This window comes from Canis lupus, chromosome 14, assembly GCF_003254725.2.
Source record: "Canis lupus dingo isolate Sandy chromosome 14, ASM325472v2, whole genome shotgun sequence".
In the NCBI taxonomy this organism is placed as follows: domain Eukaryota; kingdom Metazoa; phylum Chordata; class Mammalia; order Carnivora; family Canidae; genus Canis; species Canis lupus.
Genome location: NC_064256.1, coordinates 8,102,422 through 8,124,573, shown reverse-complemented (window position 1 = coordinate 8,124,573; position 22,152 = coordinate 8,102,422). Strand labels below are relative to the sequence as shown.

General features: G+C 44.3%; 1 protein-coding gene and 1 long non-coding RNA gene across 3 annotated transcripts in view; both read left to right on the top strand.

Moving 5' to 3' along the window:
• SND1 (staphylococcal nuclease and tudor domain containing 1) overlaps positions 1-22,152 on the top strand; it is a 420,776-nt gene that overhangs the window by 322,006 nt on the left and 76,618 nt on the right. The window lies entirely within an intron of this gene.
• Positions 10-21,138, top strand: LOC125752428 (uncharacterized). The gene is made up of 3 exons (XR_007401927.1): positions 10-1,477; positions 1,734-1,820; positions 7,485-21,138. It is a non-coding gene; the product is annotated as an uncharacterized LOC125752428 (long non-coding RNA).

Below are 22,152 nucleotides of genomic sequence, written 5' to 3'. Positions count from 1 at the left end.
ATTGCTTCTTGTCTGAAGAGGGTTGAGAAAATGGGGCTCCCTTGGTCTAATGTTTTTCTGCCACGTCAGGGATGAGTGTGTCACTTTTTCCAGTGCTCAGCCTTCCACATCCACCATCTGTTGTGTGTCTGCCCACATCCTACTTCCTTGAGCCCTGCATTATTGACCAGCCACCCTAAGTCGCCCCTCACCATTGGCGACCCAGGATACGTGGTGTACACCAAGCCCGCCTAGCCAGCGTCCTAACGCAGAGAGGGCTTACAGCTTTGCAGTTCTCCTTCTTGGCGAATTAGCCTGAGCTGCCTGCCTCCAGCTGGATTTAGAAGCTTGACTAACCCTGTCAGAGGCCAATTTTCTTTGAACATTTATTTGTATCTTTGAGTAATTGCATTTTCTGTAGCGGGTTTTCTGACTTAATTTAATTGTATTTCTGTTTCTGCCTGTTGGGCTGGCTCTTGCAGGCAGGAGTCAGGATTCTTAGCTGCTGTGGTGTTCATCTACCTGCTAATTTTTTATCAAGTCATAGTCAACTGATCCATCTTCTTTCCAGGAGTATTCCAGTCATTCATCCTGCTAGGTGGGCACAAGAAAGGAACAGTGGGGGAGTGTGTGCTAGGCTCAGACTGAGGATTTTAGATCTGCCTTTGTCCTCATTTCTTTTACCATCAAACCCATAGGGTCCCTTCAGCTTTCATGCAATATCATAATATGCACAGAACTAAAAGATTATAGAGTCCAGGAGGTTAGCTCACTCATGGGTCTTTGTAGATCCTTGCAATCAGACATGAGGCCTTTGGGGCGTTCATAAGCTTCAGCATCGCTCATTTTGATTTGAATCACCAGTGAATATATTGTGTACTAGGGGTACAAGAGAACACACTAGCCCAAGATACTGCATTGGACTGCCCTGGCCTGTAGAAAACCACCTCTTTGACTTCTGGGTGAGCAGTACTATTTGCTTTTGGTTGCCACCTCTTTAGGATTTCTTTAGTACATACCTTCCCATTTCATGAAAAGTGGTATGGCAAAAGAAATCCTGAGTTTCTTAATTCAAGAGCTATGAGTTCCCATTCCCAAAAACAAACTGCAGCTTCCTGGGCATTGCGCCAGCTCTGTTGGCCATCTGTACAATGGAGTGCTTACCCCCTTGGCTGTCTCTTCAGTCTCACCTTGACCCCTATTTTGGTTTTGATAAGATGCATCCATTCATGTTTGTGAAGAAGAAATCCTCATATTGGCATGCAAAGTGCCTTACCCCTCCCCTCTATTTTGTAACTGTGCAACGTAGCTTGAATTTTTATCAATTAAAGATAGGCCCCTGCTAGAGAAGTATTTTAAGAATCCAAACACTCCAGTTATCTCTCAGTAGCTGTTGCGATTTGGGGCATGGTAATGAGGTAGAAGCACAGATATTTTAGAATTTCCTCCATGTGGGCCTTTGGATAACTACAGAGCAGTTCTGTGTTGGCAAAAGCAGGTAAGTCCACACAAGGTCTGGGACTTAAAGACATCACAGAGGTAGCAGCAACAGATGTTCATTTGGTGGTTGTACTTTGGATGGAGGGAGGAAAGGTTCCTTGGATCCTGTGAGACCTGCAGTAGCAACATTCTCATCACTTCCTGCCCCTCCCCACTTCTGTGTTGTCCTCCCTTTTCTCACCACCACCTTCCCCCTCGTGTTTCATGTCTCCTGAAGTTTCTTTCCCTTTCTTTTTCAACTCTCATTTCCCCAGCCACTTTTCTACCTGCTCGTGTTTCTGGCCCGCTGATGATATCCAAAAGCACAAGGGGGTCAGAGAGAACACTGACCACTAAACAGAGTGAGTGGCCCAAAGTTCTTTTACTCTCTTAGTTACTGTGACCTTACTTTATCTGTATGTTTGCTGATATTTGATTGTGGGAAAAGATAAATTTTTCCTTATCTTCTTTGATGCCCCTAACATGTGCATGAGTTTGTAGGTCTTAGTATAATCCAGATTGATATTTAGCATTCTTGGCTGTAGTGGCCCAATCTTGCAGAGCCCTAAGTTGGGGTCTCCTGTTATAGAAACTTTCTGCCTTTTCTTAGCTGCTTATATGATTACTTGGCCTGACTGTGTGTGTGTGTGTTTTTTTTAAGACTTTATTTATTTATGAATGACACAGAGAGACAGAGAGATGCAGAGACACAGGCAGAGGGAGAAGCAGGCTCCATGCAGGAAGCCTGATTCGGGACTCAATCTTGGGACTCCAAGATCACACCCTGAGCCAAAGGCAGATGCTCCACCACTGATCCACCCGGGCATTCCTGGCCTGTTTTGGAAGGTCTTTATCCAGAGGAAAAAGGAGTATGGCCTAAACTCAGGATAATTTGGAAGTTTATTTAGTAAAGGACATTTCTAGCCTGTTCTCCTGGGCATTTGCCTTCATATCATGTATGAAAACTGTTTTCTGAATGCTGTACAAATGAAGAGCATTTTTTGTTTTGTTCTAGATTTATTCACTTAACTTTTACCTGTATTTTTATTCCGTACATTGTCTTGGAGAACATTTTTCTTGGTGTTCTTTCTCTTCCTTTCACCCCACAAGGATCTAAAACAGCCTGATGGTTTGGCATTCCCGGATGCAGAGATCCCTCCCACCCTTAGGAGAAACTACTGTGTAATTGGATGTCTGAGTGTGGATTCACAACCTCTCACCCAGTAGCTCTTACCTTCAGGGCCGCCTCCATTGTGCCCCACTCCGGTGTTCTTCTAGAGCGGAACTGTTGCTGTCATGGCCCCTGTTGAACAGGTTTTTTGTATCTTGTGCCTATTCCCTTGATAATCAGATTTAGCTAAAGTAATCAGGTATGATGATGATGTGATTGTCCTTGACCCCCATCCCTCCCCTTTAAATTTTTCTTTTTATTATATTATTTTTGACCAGGATTTCTCTACCCTCTATCCACTTTCCCCAGTCACTGGAAACTTACAGTATCATATAGGAGAGAAGTACACAGATTTCATGATTTCACAGCATGTCCTGGGCCCCCTGTGTGATCCCACAGTGGTGCTTCCATCAAGTTACTCACATTTATGAACCAGTAAACTGACTGGAAGAGGATGTGGAGTGGGGGGGAGACTATAATGGACACTGCCCCCAGGTTAGCCCCCCTGCTAGGGAGCAGACAGACAGCTGGGGTACAGATGCCTGACTCCCTGTTTATGAATTGCATTGTCTTGGCTTTGGGTAGCCAGAGGAGAAATTGCTGCCTGTGTCTTTCTCTGTTTTGAGTAAAGAGTTGTAAGTCATAGTCTTTCCATCCCATAGCCTCATGTAGAGCCTGCCAGAGTATCACACAAGTCTCTTGTTGACATTTCAGATGGTCCCTAATACCAGAGACATAATAGCCCTCCTTTCCTTAAATGTGTTTTACAGTGACACTAGCACACTAGCATGGAACTACTGACATTCCTGGCCACCATTCAGCTCCATTTTCCTGTCACCTTTCATGTATCATTGTATTTCTTCTTTCTCCAGTTTTCTATGTGGTCCTTCTTAGCCATTGGTTCCCATTGTCTTTTTTTTTTTTTTTTTAGATTTTATTTATTTGTTTGTTTGTTTGTTTGTTTGTTTGAGAGTGCGCATGTGCATGGGACCTCGCACACAGGTGGGAGGAGGGGAGAAGCAGACTCCCCTGCTGAGATAGGGCTCCATCCCAGAACCCTGACTGGGATCATGACCTGAGCTGAAGGCAGACGCTTAACCAACTAAGCCACCCAGGCACCCCAGTTGTCTTTTGTTGCTTTCCCTGAACTAGGGGTCTCAGAGGACTATTCCACATCAGGAGTTTGAGTATTCTGGCATTCTTGCTCCAGGGCAAGAGAAAGAGCAATTTAGACACCATCTTGTTACCTGACTCTTTGTAGCCTTGGCCAAAGCAGCCAAGGAACTCTGAAAGGACTTCATACTTATTTTTTTACTCGAAGGAAATCCAATTAGCTCAGCAGTTCTTCCCACCCTGACTCAGTATGTAACAGGGGTGGGCAGATATGGCCCACTGCCAGTGTTTGTGAATAAAGTTTTGTTGAAACACTGCCATCCTAAAGAAAAAAAAAGAAAAAGAAAGAAATACTGCCATACTAATTGTTTTATGAACTACGGGTATGGCTGCCTTTATATTCTAACAGCAGAGTTAAATGGTTACGACAGGCTGTAAGGCTGGCAAAACCTAAAATACTTACTTATCTTTTTATCACAAGAAGTTTGCTGACCCTTGCTGTACAGTAGGTATATACTGAGTGGGTTGGTTTAAATAGCTTGTAGCCCTGAAAATGACAATTTGCTCTTATGCCCCTGCCTTTGAGGCTGGGCTACTTCTGGGCCACGCAGAGTGAGATCATTGTGTCCATTGCTGTAGCTGTGACTGTGAGCTATATGAGTTCTGTGTCCCCCTGGATGGCATGAACTTGCAATCCCCCCTTGTGGGCCCTCCTCCCGCAATACAGCTGCCTCTTTCAGGCAGTTCTCTGCCGCACTGCCAAGAACAGGAAGATCTGGTGTAGCTTCCCAGATGGGGAACTGTGCCCATTGCTAGCATCTTCCCAGAAGTAGTGGCAAGAGATAACATTAGCTAATGGGTAGATAACTGGCTTAAATGTGCAAACTCTCAGTTTTTGTACTCCAGTTATCATGTGGCTCTGGATGATTCTTTCCTAACTTGGTATTCCCGTCTAAAGTATTAATCTGGCAATCCAAAGCCATCTTCTTCCTTTTAAGGGCCTTCCTATGAATAAAGCAGTCATCTGGGATCTCTTCACACCTTGCCAGAAGGCCAGCTAGCCAGCACTCACTCACTGACCAGCTGCTGCCTGTACAGCACTCTGGTTGCTGTCAGGAAATCCTGCACTCTTAGAGAAGGGGCTCTAAGGTATTAGTAGAGATCAGTGTCACAATTAACCCTCTTCACAGTTCCAGGCTATAAGAGGTAAACATTTCCCCAGGGCAGGAGGTGGGATGTATGGAGGTTTGGTGATCATTTCCAAGACCTTTGTCAATGACCCCATTGTCCTCTTCAGATCTCAGAAATTACCCTTTGCTGCTGCCTGGAAAATATCCTCATGCTGGGCAGCCTGAGCTGAAAACTCTGGCTACTGCCCTGACCTATTTCCCTTTTCCCTGCTGGCATCAAAAGGGAGGCTGCCCGCCTGCCATGGCCAGGGCATAATCTGGATCCCCTCTCTCCCACTACCCCCTGCTTTTTTAAAAAAAAACAAAGATGCACAAAAGATCCCAAGCAACTCTTGGTGTCTGAAGAACATGTCTTTACGTTTCAGAGGACTATGGACTTGACAATGAATATTGGTGTGTATTTATGGAGAGATGTTTGAAAGAGAAACCTTAGCATAAAAGAGATGGTTTCTTGGGGAGTTTTGGGTTTTTTTTTTTTTTTTTAGCACCAAGTGTGCTGCATCATGTCTGAAAAAGATAATAAACAGTCTAAGCAGTTTACCATTGAAACTGTTGCCCCCCGTTTCCCCATAGTGCTGTGGTATATGCTCTCACCCTTGCTGTTCCCAGCTGTCCACGCAGGTCCCTTCCCTGTCCAGGAGATATATGGGAGGAGGGACAGTAGCACAGTTAGATCTCTGGATCAAAGCAATAAGGATATTTCAAGCCACGGGGAAACCCAGAAAGGTAAAGGAAACCTAGTGCCCATAAAGCCAGTGAAACACTGCTCTTAGAATCTCCCTTGGTTCTGTAACCCTTGCTGAGCCATAAATAATAACCTGCTGGCAAGGCAGGCCAGCTCTCTACCAACATTTCCCTTATTTCCAAAGAACACCCTATTCTACATCTCTGCCACTGCCCAGGTAAAAGGGAATGCAGTAAGGTCACCTTTCTCAGCCACTCTCCTACTCCATGAGGTGTTGAGGGCTTTTGGAGGCTAAGGCTTTTCTCTTACCTCCCCACACACTCTTGATGGTTCAGCCCCTCCCAGTGGTCTTCCAGTTAGTTTTCCATTAAAGGCTATTTTGTTTGAAGGGAGCTCGGGTAAGGACCTCGTGTCTTAATCATGATCACCCTTTCCATTTATATAGTATTTTCTACTGTAAAAGTGCTTTCATATACAATATTTCATTTTAATCTCAAAGTAAACCTACACAGGAAATATCCCAGTTTCACAGTTCAGGAAACTGAGATGGATGGTGACCTGCCTCTATTCAGAGTTTGTTGTAGCACAAATACCAAACCCAAATGCATTCCAAATCAGGTGCTTTTTCTTCCCTAAATTTTGCCAATTTTTCTATTAGAATGTGGTCATTCTTTTAACAGTATATACCCTTTCTCAACCCTCAAATATCAGGACCTAATTAATTTGTAGAGGACTTCCCTAAAGGTCCAGCAAATAAACTGAGAGTTCATCTCCAGTAAGGAACCACTGAGTGTGATTCTCGATGCTCATAAGACTTGAGGGAGCTGAGGGATTTACTATGGCCACACCTTCCCAAAATATTTATTCTCTTGTCAGCTTTTACACCTCTCAATTGTCTGATACCTGCTATCTGTTGTTCGACTTTTGTGGGCTTTCTTTTTTTCTTTTTTTTTTCTCATGATGATTCTTCTCTGACCTACCTTGCTCCATTTCAGCTTGATATATATATCCATATTCCTATTTCTAATATTTTTTAAAAGATGTATCTAGTAAGTTAATCATTTAGAAGTATATAACTCCTGGGACACCTGGGTGGCTCAGCAGTTAAGCATTTGCCTTCAGATGAGGGCATGATCTCGGGTTCCAGAATCGAGTCCCACATCAGGCTACTTGTGAGGAGCTTGCTTCTCCATCTTCCCCCTCTTCCTGTGTCTCTGCCCACCCCCCTTCTTTCTCTGTCATGAATAAATAAACTCTTTAAAAAATATATATATATATATGTGTGTATGTATATATATATATATATATATATATTACTCCCCATTGTCCCTGGGATAAAGTCTGATTTCCTTAGTTTACATATATCCTTGATTACTTCTCCAGCTTCATATTTCACCATTACTCATTTCACTCACCTTATTATACTCCCAGTTCCCCATTTTTACCATTCCATTTCACCTCATTCTTTAGGTCAACCCAGGCTCCCCACCCAGTATATCAACCACCCTCTCTTTGCTTTCTTATTCCTACCTGTCCTTTTAAGATATAACTCCTTTTCTGAGAAGGCTTTTCTTGATCACCCAGACTGAGAGAGATGCCCTTCCTTTGGTCCCTGTAGTGTCCTGTGCACACATCTGTCATGCACTGACCAATATCATTGAAGCGATCTGTGGGTCAGCCTCCCCCCTAGATCATAAGCTTCTCAAGGACAGGATCCATGCATGCTCTTGTCCTTGTGTTCTTTGTACTTCGCCTAGTGTCTGAGAGATAATTAATAGATTGACATTCATTAAATCTACTACTTGGTTCCCTGTGACCTAACTCTAGAGATTGGGAAGAAGGCCTGTTCTTTTGTTGTTCCTTGTAGTACTTTGGGAAGGCTCTCTAATCTCAGCATTTGTGAGTCAGGGAGGAAGACTGGAGTATTGAAGCCAGACACACAGCTGCTAACTCAGGCGCTTCTCATTGAAAAAGTACATTATCAAGACCTGACTCTGCTATCACTCTGGGACTCTGACATCCCTGGGTCTCCCCAGCTCTCCAACCAAGATACTTAAAGGTAATGAGATCATGATGTGTGTTTTTGAAAAACTTCTAGTATTCAAATAGAAATCATTAGTATCCCTTCATCATTCTCCTAGTATGCTACTCCTCTCTTTCACCCCATGGTGTATTTCCTGTCCTTTGCTTTTGTGGATCAAAGGGTTTATTTTGAAGTTCAAGTCAACCATTTCTTGTCCAGTGATAGGCTGTAAGCACCATGTGAACTAGGCAGGTAACTAGGCTGTTACCGGCCTACCTATAGCTCCTTCCTTTCTGGGCTCTTGGCTCTTGCCAAGTATCTCTAAAAGCCCTAGAAGGAAGGTCCTCAATTCCCATTCCAACACCTAAATGAAAACGGCATCATTTCATTTAGAGGTGAGGTAAAAATGAAGAATGGAGGATACTGTCAGGTTACCCCGTTTTTCCCTTCCCCTGGCTGCTAAGTCTCCCCTGTCAGCTTTTAAACTCCCCAGGTAGACAGTCACCAGTAGCCTTCCCTAAGCTAGTTCAGCAGCATATGCTGATAGGTGCCGATAGTGTGCTGGCTCCAGTGGGATTCCTCTCTGCAAAGCTGCTGGCTCAGCTTAAGCTGTTGTCTGTTTCCCTGTTCTTCTGCTTGGAACTTTCATAGCCAGTCAAGCATAGAATTGCATCCATTCTTCTGAAATAGCTCCTGGGCCTAATTTTTCATTGGCTTGGCCAAGATCCTATTACCTGTAATTATGTCATACAGGCTGACTGGTAAAGTTTGATAGGCCTCACTGCCATCTCGAGACTAGTGTTCACATCCCAGCCTGCCTGTTGGGACTGGGGACAGAATAAGGTAGAATAAGGTTTATGGCCACAAGGGATTTGGCCTCCTTGGGGACATGTAGGAAGGTCTCAAGGATGTAATCCAGTCTCAAGGAAGAAAATCCTTTTCAGCAGAGGGATTCTTCCTTTCCCTGGGGAATTGGTCCTTACTACTATGAACTCTTCCTTCAGAGACACTAATGTTTCCTCTGCCAGTTCAATTTGTTCCTACCAGTAGAAGGAAATAGAAAGTATAGGCCTTAGACCTCGCGGATGTTGTTTCCTCCATAAGTAGGTCCTTAGCAATGTTGAGGCAGGTCCCTGGACTGATTTTTTTTTTTCTCTCCATCTTTACTTCTGACCGACATCAGTCTTAGAGTAAAAATGCAAAAGGCTCAAACATTACTTCCTCTTGGATCTTTCTGCTAGAATGGTCCACAGTACGTACTTTGAACCTCATCTAAATTGAAGCCTGGAAATGAGTATAGTGGACACTGATTGCCATTGGAGAGTGCATTTATTGGTTCACTACAAGATTATCATTATAAACACATGACCATGAAAATCCTTCGGACAGAGCTTTGCTAAGCAGAACTCCTGCCACCTATGGTATTCAGTACTGTCTGCCTATCTGACGTAGAGTTCTTTATGAGCCATCCCTGTGGACAGCAGCTATTGCCAGGTGTATCCTGGTCTGCCTTCTGTATAGTTATGTAGAGCCTGTGACCCAGAACAAATGGAAAAATTCTATCAAGAGGTAAGAAATAAGAAATTTCTGGACTACTCCTAGGTTAGGATTGGGCTAGGAGAGCTGGGTGCCATTTATTTATTTGTTTGTTTATTAGAGACAGAGAGAGGCGCAGAGACACAGGCAGAGGGAGAAGCAGGCTCCATGCAGGGAGCCTGACATGGGACTCGATCCCAGGACTCCAGGATTACACCCTGGGCTGAAGGCGCGCTAAACCTCTAAGCCACCAGGGCTGCCCCCATTTATTTGATTTAGTTTTATCAGGTGCCCCTAGTAATAATGCCTGTTTTTTCCTACCTCTTCAGTCATCCTGAGTATTCACTGCTTCTTGAGCTTTGGTAAGGATTCTCTTTAAAAAAGAAAAATGGGGAGAAAAGAAGCTAATATCCAGAATAGAATAGAATAGAATAGAATAGAATAGAATAGAATAGAATAGAATAGAATAGAATAGAAAAGCAGCTCCAGATTTTTTTCAGATGAAGTCCCTTATTTGTGAAGTCTGTCCGTTTCCTTCTGGGAGCCTAATTTGGAAAACAGTTCTTTATTTCATATCTTCTGACTAGCAGATCATACTTACTTTACACACTAAAGATGACTTCATGCAGACTTGCCCCATTCTCTTGTTTCCAGAAGAGCTTCACACAGGACCCCAAGACATTGGCAGCACCCATGTAAAATGGAATGTGAGCTTTCATGCTGTCATGTTTGGGGGTCTTTAGGCATCATATCTCACTTTTCAGTTTGTCCTAACCATTACCAGACACACCTACTGCCTGAATGTTCATATCTTCTCCTTGGAATTACATAATTCAACAGATATCTTTTTAGAACGAAGCCCTTAATATATAATAGCAGGGCTGCCAGAGCTCCAGCAAAGAATAAAGATTGTACATTTCATTTGCTCTTCAGGTAATACTAACATTCTGGTGTTTCACGTGTGACTCCTCCAAGGACATAATAGTGACTGTTCTAGAGCATGAGCAGCCCTGCCCTCTTCTTGCCATTAGCATGCTCACTCCCTGTGTCTGTTGCCAACGACTAGACAAGATTCTCTGTGTTCCAAATCTGGCTTTATTGATGAACTTCCCACTTGCCACTCCACCTGTGACAGTTTCTGGTCAGCTGAACTTAAATGGATTTTGAAAATGAAAGTGACCAATGGTCTGTTATGAAATGCTGTGGTGCATGAAATAAGATTATGAGCAGGCCTGAGAATTAACAGCAGATACCCTAACCGGGTCTAAACAACATGTGTCACTTATTCAGGAAGGGTAAGTTCATCCTTAGACCAACATCTCAAACATTTAGGGACGTTTTTTACCTTCTTGGTCACTTAAAAACTCCATTAGTAATGTGTTCAGAGTCAGACCTATGTTCTTGTTCTGGCTTCACCATTCATTGAATGACCTTGGACATGATCCTTAATCTTTCTAAATCCAGGACCGTCTCAGTGCATAATGAAATTCAATAGAATGGTGCTCCTAGAGTTGCACAGGGCAGCAGTCCTGCTAAACCTAACTCCTTCACCTGCAGCAAAGGGTACCTTCTCTCTAGGGTTATTGTGGAAATCATGTATATATGTAAAATTCCCAGCAGTGGTGCCCTGTTAAATAGTAAACACTCAGCGAACAACAGCTTGTGTCATTATTTTTATTATGAATGAAAATTCTTCCCTCAGACGTTAGCTAAAATCTAGGACTAGAACCTCAGTACGGACAAACTGTGATACCAAGTAGGGAGGTAGGCTGGTCATCAGCATATGTGTTGGGAGCAGTATTCATATTAGAATCAACAAAGAACAATGGTTAGTCCTCACCAATGCTCTTCACACACCAGTCCTGTCTAAGCCAGTGATGGCAAATATGTATGCTCCTCCCATCTAGCACCCATGGCACATGTTTACAGTCACAGCACTGTTTTGGCTTAGGGCTCAGAATCTTCTTAAAACAGGACTCCTAGGAGCTTCTACCAGTTGAGTGAATTTGGCACTTTGATACCTATTTGCCATCCTTGGTTTAAGTTCTCAGAGGGCAGTCTAAATACCATCAGGGGTTATCTAGTCCCTTTTCTCTGAAGAAACAGGGTCTTTTTTTAAGATTGTTTATTTATTCATGAGAGATACAGAGAAGAGAGAGAGGCAGAGCCATAGGCAGAGGGAGAAGCAGGCTCCATGCAGAGAGCCTGATGCGGGGACTCGATTCCGGGACTCTGGGATCACGCCCTGAGCAGAAGGCAGGCGCCAAACCGCTGAGCCACCCAAGCATCCCAGAAACAGGGTCTTTTTGCCTCTGCTTCCACATGGTCCTACATGTTAGAATCTCATCTTTCTAGGCAGTGTCACATTCAGTGGAAAAGTGAAGGTCTGGAGGGTAATGGCCACAGAGTCCTAACCTGTGCACAGAGCCTCTTCTAGACTTTGGAGAGGTAAGGCCAACCCTCACCAAGAGCCAAGATTCTACAGATTCTTCATAGACATCTAAGAAATAATGGCTTGGGTATATTTGCCATTCAGTCGAACTGCCATATGAGTATTTGGAGGATGATCTGCCAATCCTCAGGGTTCTCCATGCTTTCTTTCCATTTACACAGGACTTCTGACCTTGCTTATTTCTTGGTGTCCCAGTGACATGAAAATCACGGATATAGGGATGCCTATCTAGGTCCTAACTGGCCCAGGCTTCCTTATCCTCTGGAATAGCATTTGCTCTTTTTTGGCCCCATGCCACCTTAGCCTGGCCACAGCAATCTAAGATTGTCATAGGTTTATCTTTGATCTGTATTAAATTTGAGGATTGGAGAATAGTGGCGTGCCAGGCACGAGCTCTAAAGAAAGATCTAGGTGTTAACCAGGATAGAAAGAGACAAGAAAAGGACCCAAGATGAATCTTTTGGGACAGTCACTGCAGGAAGAACAAAAGCTATCTATTAAGCCAGTAGTGAAAAGTTGAATTGGAAACAGCTTCACTGTACCATTTTTCTTTCCAGGTTAGCGTAATGCCTCCCTCTTTGCCTTCTCTCGATTCAGTGAATTCCTATCAAATGGTACCAGAAGAGGGTCTTGGCATTGAATATACAGCTAGAAGGGGAAGATTATGCAAGTAAAACCCAACAGGTCCCTCCACCACTACCAGCAGCCTGCACAGGTTTCTCGGTGCTGGCAATGCTAGGATGCTGGTACCTCTCTGGTTAAATAAATCTAAAACTACTGACCCAAGATTTTTATAGCAGTGCTGCAATCCTATATGAGGAAATTCAACAAATAGTCCATTACCACTGATTGGATATGGATTTTTGGCCTGGCCACTTGCCACGTGGTAATTTTAGAATAGGGTCACTTTCGTAATTGGAAGATTCCATGTAGGAGGGTACTGGTGTTTGCTAAATAGTGTTTCTCATCTTCATGCCCTCTCACTGCCATGCTCCCACCTCCTGAGTGTAGGACCAATCTCTGTCTGCCTGGCAGAGACAGCCGGAGCTGCTCCTTCATCAGCTTACAGGGCTGCAGACGTGGCCATTTCCAAACACCCAGGGTACACTTAACCACTTCCTTCTAATATCAGCACTTCCACTCTAACCACATCAGCAGCTTTGTAACTTGCATTTTATTCTGCCCTTGTTTTGGCCCTTCAGGTATTTGTGGGAGGAAGGTGAGGGGACTGGCAAACTGGGTTTTCACTGATTTCAGAATTACACAATTACACCCTGAGTCATTGTCTCTGGAGAATCATTTAAGCAAGAGCGCCAAGAGCATCCTGAAGGGCTTGCACTCTTTTCACGTACGGGTTTTAAAGGTTGGGTTTCTCTTTCATATTTGATATGTGACAGCCTTCTTGGTTTCACCATCTGCAGAACGGGAGCATTCAGCCCTGTTCTGCCTGGAGAGAGCTGAAAGGTGATTACTAAGGCATGGTGCAGAGGATCCAAGGAGCCCTAGTTCTTCCCACCTAGGTAGAAGGCGAATCACCACATACAAGCTGAGGCCACTCTGTGACCTGGAAAGCAACCTGTGGTTGCTTTTTTTCTTCTCACCTGCATCTGAATAATTCGACTTGGTTGATGAAACAGAAGACAAATTCTGAGATCTGACCATTTTTTACCTCATGGGCTTATTAGCTATATCAGTTTTCACTTTTCTCCCTGTCATAAAATGTCTGTTATGTTGCCCTTTTCTTGACGTGACTTTGGTTCTGATAAGCATTATATCTTAAACAGAAGCTGTCCCAGAGCACTGAAGGATTCTCACAAGTCTTTCTGATAGCCAGCTGGTTGGACTAAGCCCTGAAAATCAGACACTTAAATGTATATCTTTCTGTTACTAGTTGTTTATGCCTATCTGTCATAACAGTGTGTACTGCTTCCTGTTCTCTGGGTAAGATCGTATTTACATACAGTATGTCATCTTGCGTGTCTGTGCATGGTCATTGTCCTGGGATTCAGATCAAAATTCTCACGTTTTAGCCCCAACCTCTGATCTTTATGATGTATCTTTCAGCCCAAAATGTTTCAAAGGATAGGCTTGAACTCGTGGAGCCATGGTCTTTGTTATTATCCAAGTATGTTGCAAGACAGTTCTACTTTATCAGCTTTGTCTGGCTTCTTTTGGCTATTAACCCAGGGCTGGGGGTCAGTATGACAAAGCTGGAGTTTGCCCTCAAAGCTTTTGATTCTTGTTTTCCCATCCAGAATTATATTAGTTGTTGAGAGATAGCCCAGCTAGACACCACTCAAAAATGACAACTTTAAAAATTCTGAGGCCCTGGGACCTGTAGCACCTCTCAACATGCAGACTTCTAGCCTTGCATCAAGGGAAGCCATATGGTTTCACTTGCCCTGTTGCCCTGATGAGGCATAGCAACCACATGAAGTAGAGAGGGAGGCCCTGAAACTGCTCTCCGTAGCCAGCTCTTCAAGGTGTGAGGAAGGGCTCTTTGTGAAACATTCACATATACACCCAACCGTGGCTAACATCCAGTGACGAGGAGACTACTGGGAAGATGCAGCATTCTCACCCTGCCTAGACTTCTTTCATCTGTCCTTCCTCTCTGATGCTTTCACCCTCCCCCTTGTGTTTCTGTAATTTGTACAGTTTTGTTGAGAGGTATTGAAAAGATCAATAGCAATTCACCTTTTCCCTTATTGATTAAAGTGATGGCAAGTAAAAATGGCAGGCAGTACCAATTCATTCATCATGAGCTATCTATTTCCTACCAGGCCACCAGTGACCTCTTCCTGCCTGTTAGTTGCTGAGCTGCAGCTGAGAATTTTAGGCTGTTTTAACAAGAATGAGTTTGTGTTTGGCTCCTGTAATCAGAGCTGAGTGAGGAAGGAGACTGCAAGTAAGGAGCAAGAAAATGACTGTGGAGCCTGTTCAACTCCACAGCTTTATTTGAGGGGTTCATCACACGTGCAGTATTCTCAAGAAGAGAGAGCATGGTATTAGTTGATGGACACTACCACCTTACCCAGCACTTCCTCTCCCCTTTTTCTAAAGGGCACAGCCTTCCTTTATGATCCTACAGAATGTAAATGGAGTTAGGGGAGCAAAAAGTCCATGACACCTGTGAACTAGCTCTGGTTTTGCTGCACATGCAAATGTTTGTCATTCCCTTTGAGACTTCAGGTAGTAACTTTGGCTCACCCTAGGGGAATTGGGGGTGCCTAGGGTTTGAGCTTGAGTCGGGGTGAAGGAAGGGCTCTAGTGCTTAGAAGAGGTATCTACCAGGGGATGGAGAATGGAGACAGTTTTTAGTTTTTATCTGCTTCTTTCTCCACTCGAGAAACAAGCACAGGAAGGTCATGTGTGTCTGTGGGTTGTTCTGTTCTCCCTCATTGAAATACCTCTGACTCTCTGTTGGAAATGGTGATGGAAACACAATCAATGACATTTCTGGTGCCGTGCACTAAAGAGCTCATTTTTAAAACTGCATCTTGAATGGCAAATATTTATTTCTTCACTCACCTGGTGGGATGACCAAGAGTCTTTCAATCCCAGGGCTCTTACAAGGGAAGTTAGCGCTGACTACAGAGGCAAAACGTGGTTAACTTAGCTGCTTTTCTCTTTGTGTATTGTAGTTTGAATTTTGTTGGTTCTCTAACGCATAAATACACAGAAGCAACTGCTGCCTACCACGCCTGGCAAGGTTGTTCAGCACTGCGGAGGGGCGGAGAGAGCTTGAGTCCGCTGCCTTGCATAGCATGAACCAATTCCCGAAACTCCTGTGGGTAGAGTTTTGGCTGGGGGAGTATTTCCAGGGCCACCTGGAAGCTTACCCTGCTCCATGACCTCTACCCAACAGAGGGAGCCACTTACCTGAGCAGGCAATTAATGGTGACCAGTGGGATTTGCAGTTCCCCAGAGCTGGTTGTTGCCATCAGGGAGGTTGGAGGATTTTGTGTCAGCCCACGTACACAGTCAGGCTTCCAGAAGAGCACTGCCATCACAGTTATGTTTCCTGAGTGCCCAGTGGGTTTAGGTCACTATTTTGGATGCCCCTTTCCCAGTAGGAAGATTTCACTAGAAACCCATTGTCACTATGTCAGGTAGCTCTGCAGTCTGCAGATGCCAGACCTGGAGAAGGCAGCCAGCTCTCTGTGAAGCTGGTTAATTACATGTGAAGCTGCCAGCAGGATGATTGTTCTTTTCCCATGGATCATTAATAAACCATTCTGGCCTGCATAGATGGGGCAGGGGAAGTCTCTGACAATTCCATCACCTTCTTCAGCTTTGTTGGACAGGTCTTCCTCCCTTTCAGTCTAAAGCATTCAAGATGGCTGGGAATGAGGAGAGGAAGGGAAAAGAAAAATCTATTTACATATAACACATGTTTTTCTCCTAAGATGGAAAGTGGCCCCCTGCTTTCAGATTCTCTTGGCAGCCAGAGTACAAAGGGTTCAAGGCTTGCCATGATGGGTGGGAAGTGCTAGTGGCTCAGCTCCTAATATTTGCAGCAAACTACAAACCAGGCCTGATTTGGAGACAAGGCAACTAGTACAGCAGATGGCAAACAGTCCTGCCCCACTGGGGCCCAAGATCCGCACCATCTTCTTCCTTCAGCCAAGGCAGCCTCATTCCTGCTATGCCTGAGCACAAAAAGCATTTATGGTTTTTTAGAAACTTCTTTTTTAGGCAAAGATGGAATAAGGCAAAGCAAATATAATATGGGAAACTCAATGTAGTTAGAAATATTTTCCTGTCAAACAGCTTAAAATAGAGCTTTTTCTTTGTTGGTTAGAAGAATTTAGAATCTACATTTCTCCATAGAGCATTGAGTGCAAAAATTAAAAATGGATTATAAATAGAAATAAACATGACCCATTCAGTTTCCAAGGACTTGAGTCGTAGCCTTCAAAATACTGAATTAGAGCCTTTGAGAGCTGTCAGGGCTCTAGAGGTTACACAGTCCAATCAAAGCAGTTCACAGTAGTTGAGAAACTGAGGCATGAGGAAGGTAGTCCTCGGGACACACATTGTCATGCACAGGAAAGCTAACATCTGCACATTACTGTTGTATTGATCTTACCTGCACCCTCACCTGCCTCCCAGACAGCCACCTGTTCATCCACTGGCAGTACAGATAAGTAGGAGAAGACTGAGAGTGTCATATAAGATGGAGTGGGGTGTATGTAATAGAGGTGGACAGAAGAGGTGAACACATGCATTCTCTAAATTGTATTATTTTAGAAAGAAAAGGACATAGGGCTAAGTCAGAGGAGGAAGTCATCCGTGGCCTCAGCATTCTGTAAAGAAGACTCTTAACTAGACAGGGTTGCAGAGAGAATGCACACAGGATAAGAAGGCATGCCAGAGAGGGAGGAGTACAGGTGTCTTACAAGCCTGGAATTTTCCATTTGCTTTTCCTGATTAGTGATCATAGAAAAGCTGTTATCTTTTCATGCCAAAAACTAAGCTTCAGAAATGCCCAAAAGAAACAACCAAGGAATACTAAACTGTTTTAAATTGAGGGGCTTTCTTTTTTCTTTCGGGGTTGGGGAGAGGCTTACATTGCTTGCCTTTTTATTTATTTTTTATTTTTTTCCCCAAACTGAGAGTTGCAGGGCAGAGGTGAAATTTATTGCCCTCTAACTCCTTAGGCAGGACTTCAGCTCAGGCACTGTTTTCTGGTCGCTTTCTGCCAGACCACAGGGTGGACCCCTGGGTATCATCCCTTGCCCCTAAGGCCCTGTTGCTCTTGGGGTTGCTCCCTCTATTCTCTCAGAGGAGGCAGATCTGAAAGCCATAAGCCATGTTAGCAGGCTCTGGGCCTTACCCCCACCTTGTAGCTGAGGCTGCTTACCCATCTCATTAGTGGTGATGTCTGTGTGTCTTTTAAGGGCTTGTCAGGTGGGGGAGGAACAAATCGCATTTTCCAGCAATTTAATTTTATTAACTCTTAGTCCCCTCTCCCCCCTTTTCCAAAGCACAGCTAAATGGAGCTAAACATACACACAGGGGCTATATTTAATCCGGATGGTGTGGTAGAGTAAGGAAGACACAAACACAGAGGTTTATCCGCTACCTAGTAAACACAGGGAGGTGTCAGGGCTGGAGAATTCAATAGTAATAATAAGCATTTATATGGTACAATGACAGCTTTGATACAGGGCATAATTTTCTGGGGATTGCTATTAATTGTGCTTCTGCCTGTGAGCGGCCCCCTAGTGAGGGGCTTGGAACACCACGCAGAGTAAAGCTATATTAAACATCAATTAAAACAGTGTAAAATAGAAACCAAGTAAAATATGCAAAGGTCAGAATGGCTGTGAAGGAGTAGACAAGGCCCTGAGGGAAGAAGAGTTAGGGCCTGGTGAGTCTAGTACACTGGGGCATTCATGCTTCCAGTTGCTCTAAGCTTCTTTGAGTTCCTAGGTTTAATAGGTCTGCTGGAGAGTGAGCAATGGTACCCTCTGGCTTCCCCAAGTTCAGCACTTTCCCAAAGGGTTCTCAGAAACAACTCACTATGACCAGCAAGGAATGTAAGAAGACAACCAGAGTCTATAGACCACACTGTCCAATAGGACTTCTCTGCAGTGATGGAAATGTTCTTTATCTGCATTATCCAGTACAGTAGCCACTAGCCACATATGGAAATTGAGCACTTGAAATGTAGTTAGTACAACTGACTAACACAGAATGTTTACTAAAATTTTAATAGCCACATGTGGCTAGTGGCTACCATATTGGACAACACAGGACTCTAGACAGTCTTTGCCCATGATAAACACCCCAGAAACATTGTTTTTGCATTGTACTCTTCTTCCTGAACCAATCTGCACCTTCCCATATACTTCTGAATGTTTAATGTTTTCGAGTTTTTTTTGTTTGTTTGTTTAATCCAACCATCCCACGCTCTTAACTTAAGCTTCCAGATTCTTTCATAAGGGTTATACACAATGTCAAGAAATGAGAAGGGTCAGTGCCTACATCCAACCAGGCAGCTATTTGTCCTTGCCCCTTTTTCTCCTGGTATCCTCCAGTCAAGTGTTTCCCACTCCCCCAGGCAGAAATGAAGGGAATGGCTCTGGATCTCTGGCTAAATGAATTATCACCCATCTGTGGTGCTGTTCCCACAGAACATCTGATTCAGTTGTGAGTCTGACCCTTGAATTCTGCAGAACCAGGGGATTATAAAATTCCCAGGTCATCCAGGGAATTCTCACCTGACATTCTTTGGTCCCTTATACTGAAAATACCTTTTCTAGTAGCTCTTTAAACGCTTATAGAATGGATCCGTTCATTGGGATGACATAGTAAAGTAGATGAAGCACTGTACTTGTAATAAAAAATCCCATGTGTAAGTCCTGCCTGGCTCGTCTATTTACTAAATCTGTGGCCTTGACAAAAAATCATTTAACCTCCCTAAGGTTTCATCTTCCCACATAAAAATGAATGTGCTAGATTAAATGACCTCTAGGACTGAGATGGACGTAGAAAAGAGATCCTAGAGAAAGAAACCCTAGTTACTATAAAGTCCTATACCTCCCTCAGTTTCTCCCTTCAGATGTCAGGCCTGCATTTCAAGCAGGCTTTCCTCCTTGACTTTCCTGACTCTGCCAAGATGCCTCACCTGTGTCTAGTTAGCACTGACTCAAACTTGGAAGTTGTCTGGCAGCACAGACACACCCTGAGGTAGACTGGGTGGCATTATCTCATCTGGTTATTATCACACTCATGTGAACCTCAAGGTTCCCCAGTTACTTTGATGCATCCTCAGAGGTAGCATTTTGGTCCATCATTGAAAGAAGGCAAGAGGTTTCTTGGCTTGGACACTGGGTCCATAAAGCAAAAGAGGGGCTTGGGAGTTACCTCTGTGTGCCAATCATGTTGGCTGGCTGGTTGTCTGCCACCCCCTCCACCCAGCAGTCACTGGTTACTGCTCCAGGGATTGTCCCCAGCAGCCCAGAGCCCCTGTGGAGCTGCCAACTCTGCACAGCTCACAGAGGGCCCTGTAACATCTCTAATTGAAGAGCTGGTAAGTGGACGCCCTCGGTAGAGGTATTTTTAGCTGCAGTGATACAGCCTCATCTTTTCTGCTGGATATTTTGTTTAGTTATTTTTTAAATAAAATAAATAGTTAAAATTGAAGACTGTGGTCCCAAGCCCTAGTGCCAAGGCCCAAGAAATTTTGGCACACCCCTTCACCAAAGGCCTAATTAATCCTAAGACCAGGTGCTAAAGCTCTGAGTTTGCCAGAATATTAGGCCAGAGAGACAGCATGTACAGAAAGGGCTAGAAATAGAGAGGAGGCATAATGCAGGCTGGCCGGGTGTGAGGTGCTAAGGGCCCTCTGAGCAGCCTTGGCAGCTGGGAACAACTCTTTCCAGGCCTCTCAGACCTTTGATGGATCTAGAGGATCAAGTGAGCAGGCCTCAGCTCCTTGCATTATATAGTAGATCCCATTCTGTATCTTGCTGACTTAATTCTTTTGTTTTCCTTCTCTTCCCTCCACCCCCAGAGAGTGGGTGTTGGGTCAGGGGGAAAGAGATAACCTTAAGTAGGCTCCACTCCCACATGGAGCCCAACTCCAGGCTCAGTCTCACAACCCTGATATCATGACCTGAGCTGAAATCAAAAGTGTCCACCATATAACCAACTGAGCCACCCAGGCTTCCCTTATTTCCTTCTTTTTATCCTGTTCTATGGCATGCCACCTTTTCCTTAGCTTTTTTATTGTGTACCATGTGATCAGGGGTAAAGGCACATTCTTGGAGCTCACATTAGGGCCCATAGCAGGATTCTGGGTTGATGAGGCAGTGGTTCTCAACCTCGGCCGTACACTAGAATCATGGAGTGTGGGAGCTTTAGGAAAGACGCTCGTACCTGGGCCTTCCTTCCAAGATTCTGTCTTCATTAGGCCCCAGCTTTTTAAGTTCCCCAGGCATATTAGGTGATACCAAGGAATAGTTTGTTGATTTTGTTCGATGTGATAATGGCATTTTGATATGTAAGAAAATGGCTGTGCTTTTTAGAGATGCATTCTGAAGTATGGAAAGGTGAGGTGACATCATGTGTGGGATATGCTTTAATATATATCAGCAAAGAAAGGGGGATAGATGAAGCAGATCTGTTCTGATAAGCAGATCTGTTACTGAATCTGGATGGTTGGTATATTCTCTAGTTCTAGTGTTTCAAATTTTTCAAATCAAAGTTTTTTAGTAATAAAAAAAAATGTTAAAAAAAAAAAACCACTTAGAATCTCTCCAGATGATTCTAATGTTTAGCTAAGATTGAGAACCAGTGGTTTAGAAGACTGAATTTGGGGCATCCCTGGAGGTGCAGCGGTTTAGCGCCACCTGCAGCCCAGGGTGTGATCCTGGGGACCCGGGATCGAGTCCCACATCAGGCTCCCTGCATGGAGCCTGCTTCTCCCTCTGCCTGTGTCTCTGCCTCTCTCTCTCTCTCTCTCTCTGTGTGTGTGTGTGTGTGTGTGTGTGTGTGTGTGTGTGTGTGTGTTGCTCATGAATAAATAAATAAAATCTTAAAAAAAATAGAAGACTAAATTTGGATCCCCACACCCTAGATCAGCTCTGACTTGGGACTTTGGATAACCTAAGAGTGACCTTTCAGGATAAGTTCCCATAAGTAATCTGGACCCTCAGCTCTTGAGGAGGTGAAGAACAGCATAGGCACCTAGAATCAGAATTCAGAGTGGACAGACACACATAGACAGCTTTGTCTGTTCTATTGAGAGACGTCAGTATCACCCAGCCCCAAGGGCTGTTGTACTTTGTGGTTTACCTGCCTTGTCACTTGCCAGCACTCCTGCATACTGACCTGAGAACCTTTCTTGCCACACCAGGGAAATAAAAGACCACTGCAGTGTGCTGCATGCACGGGAGGGCGCTGATTTCTGTAGTGTTCAGCACTTTATCTAGTGGGATTTAGCTGAAGCTAGGGTGGGGGGCAAGGGCACTGAAATTGTACCTCCCTGTCCTTCCCGGGAGTCTGCATGCTCTCAGCTCTGAGTGCAAGTGTATGAGGGCTCTTTTGTGTCCTTAGCACCAGCCCCAACTCCCAAGCAGTATTTTGCTCGGGCTGCTCAACAGGTGGGATAAACAGAAGCTTGCTGCAGCCCAACTAAATGGTGCTCTGGAGCTTTGGCTGGAAGTTTCCAGGCCACATTTAAATATCACAGCCTGGTTTAAGACCCTGACTTGGGGATCCCTGGGTGGCGCAGCGGTTTAGCGCCTCCCTTTGGCCCAGGGCGCGATCCTGGAGACCCGGGATCAAGTCCCATGTCAGGCTCCCGGTGCATGGAGCCTGCTTCTCCCTCTGCCTGTGTCTCTGTCTCTCTCTCTCTCTCTCTCTCTGACTATCATAAATAAATAAAAATAAAATAAAAAATAAGACCCTGACTTAACACCCACCTCTCCATTCTTGAGCAGGCTGCTGGCTCTCCTTTTTTCTAGGGGCTTTGTGGTGTAGATCTATTAACAAGTTGGTGTGGTTGTGAAG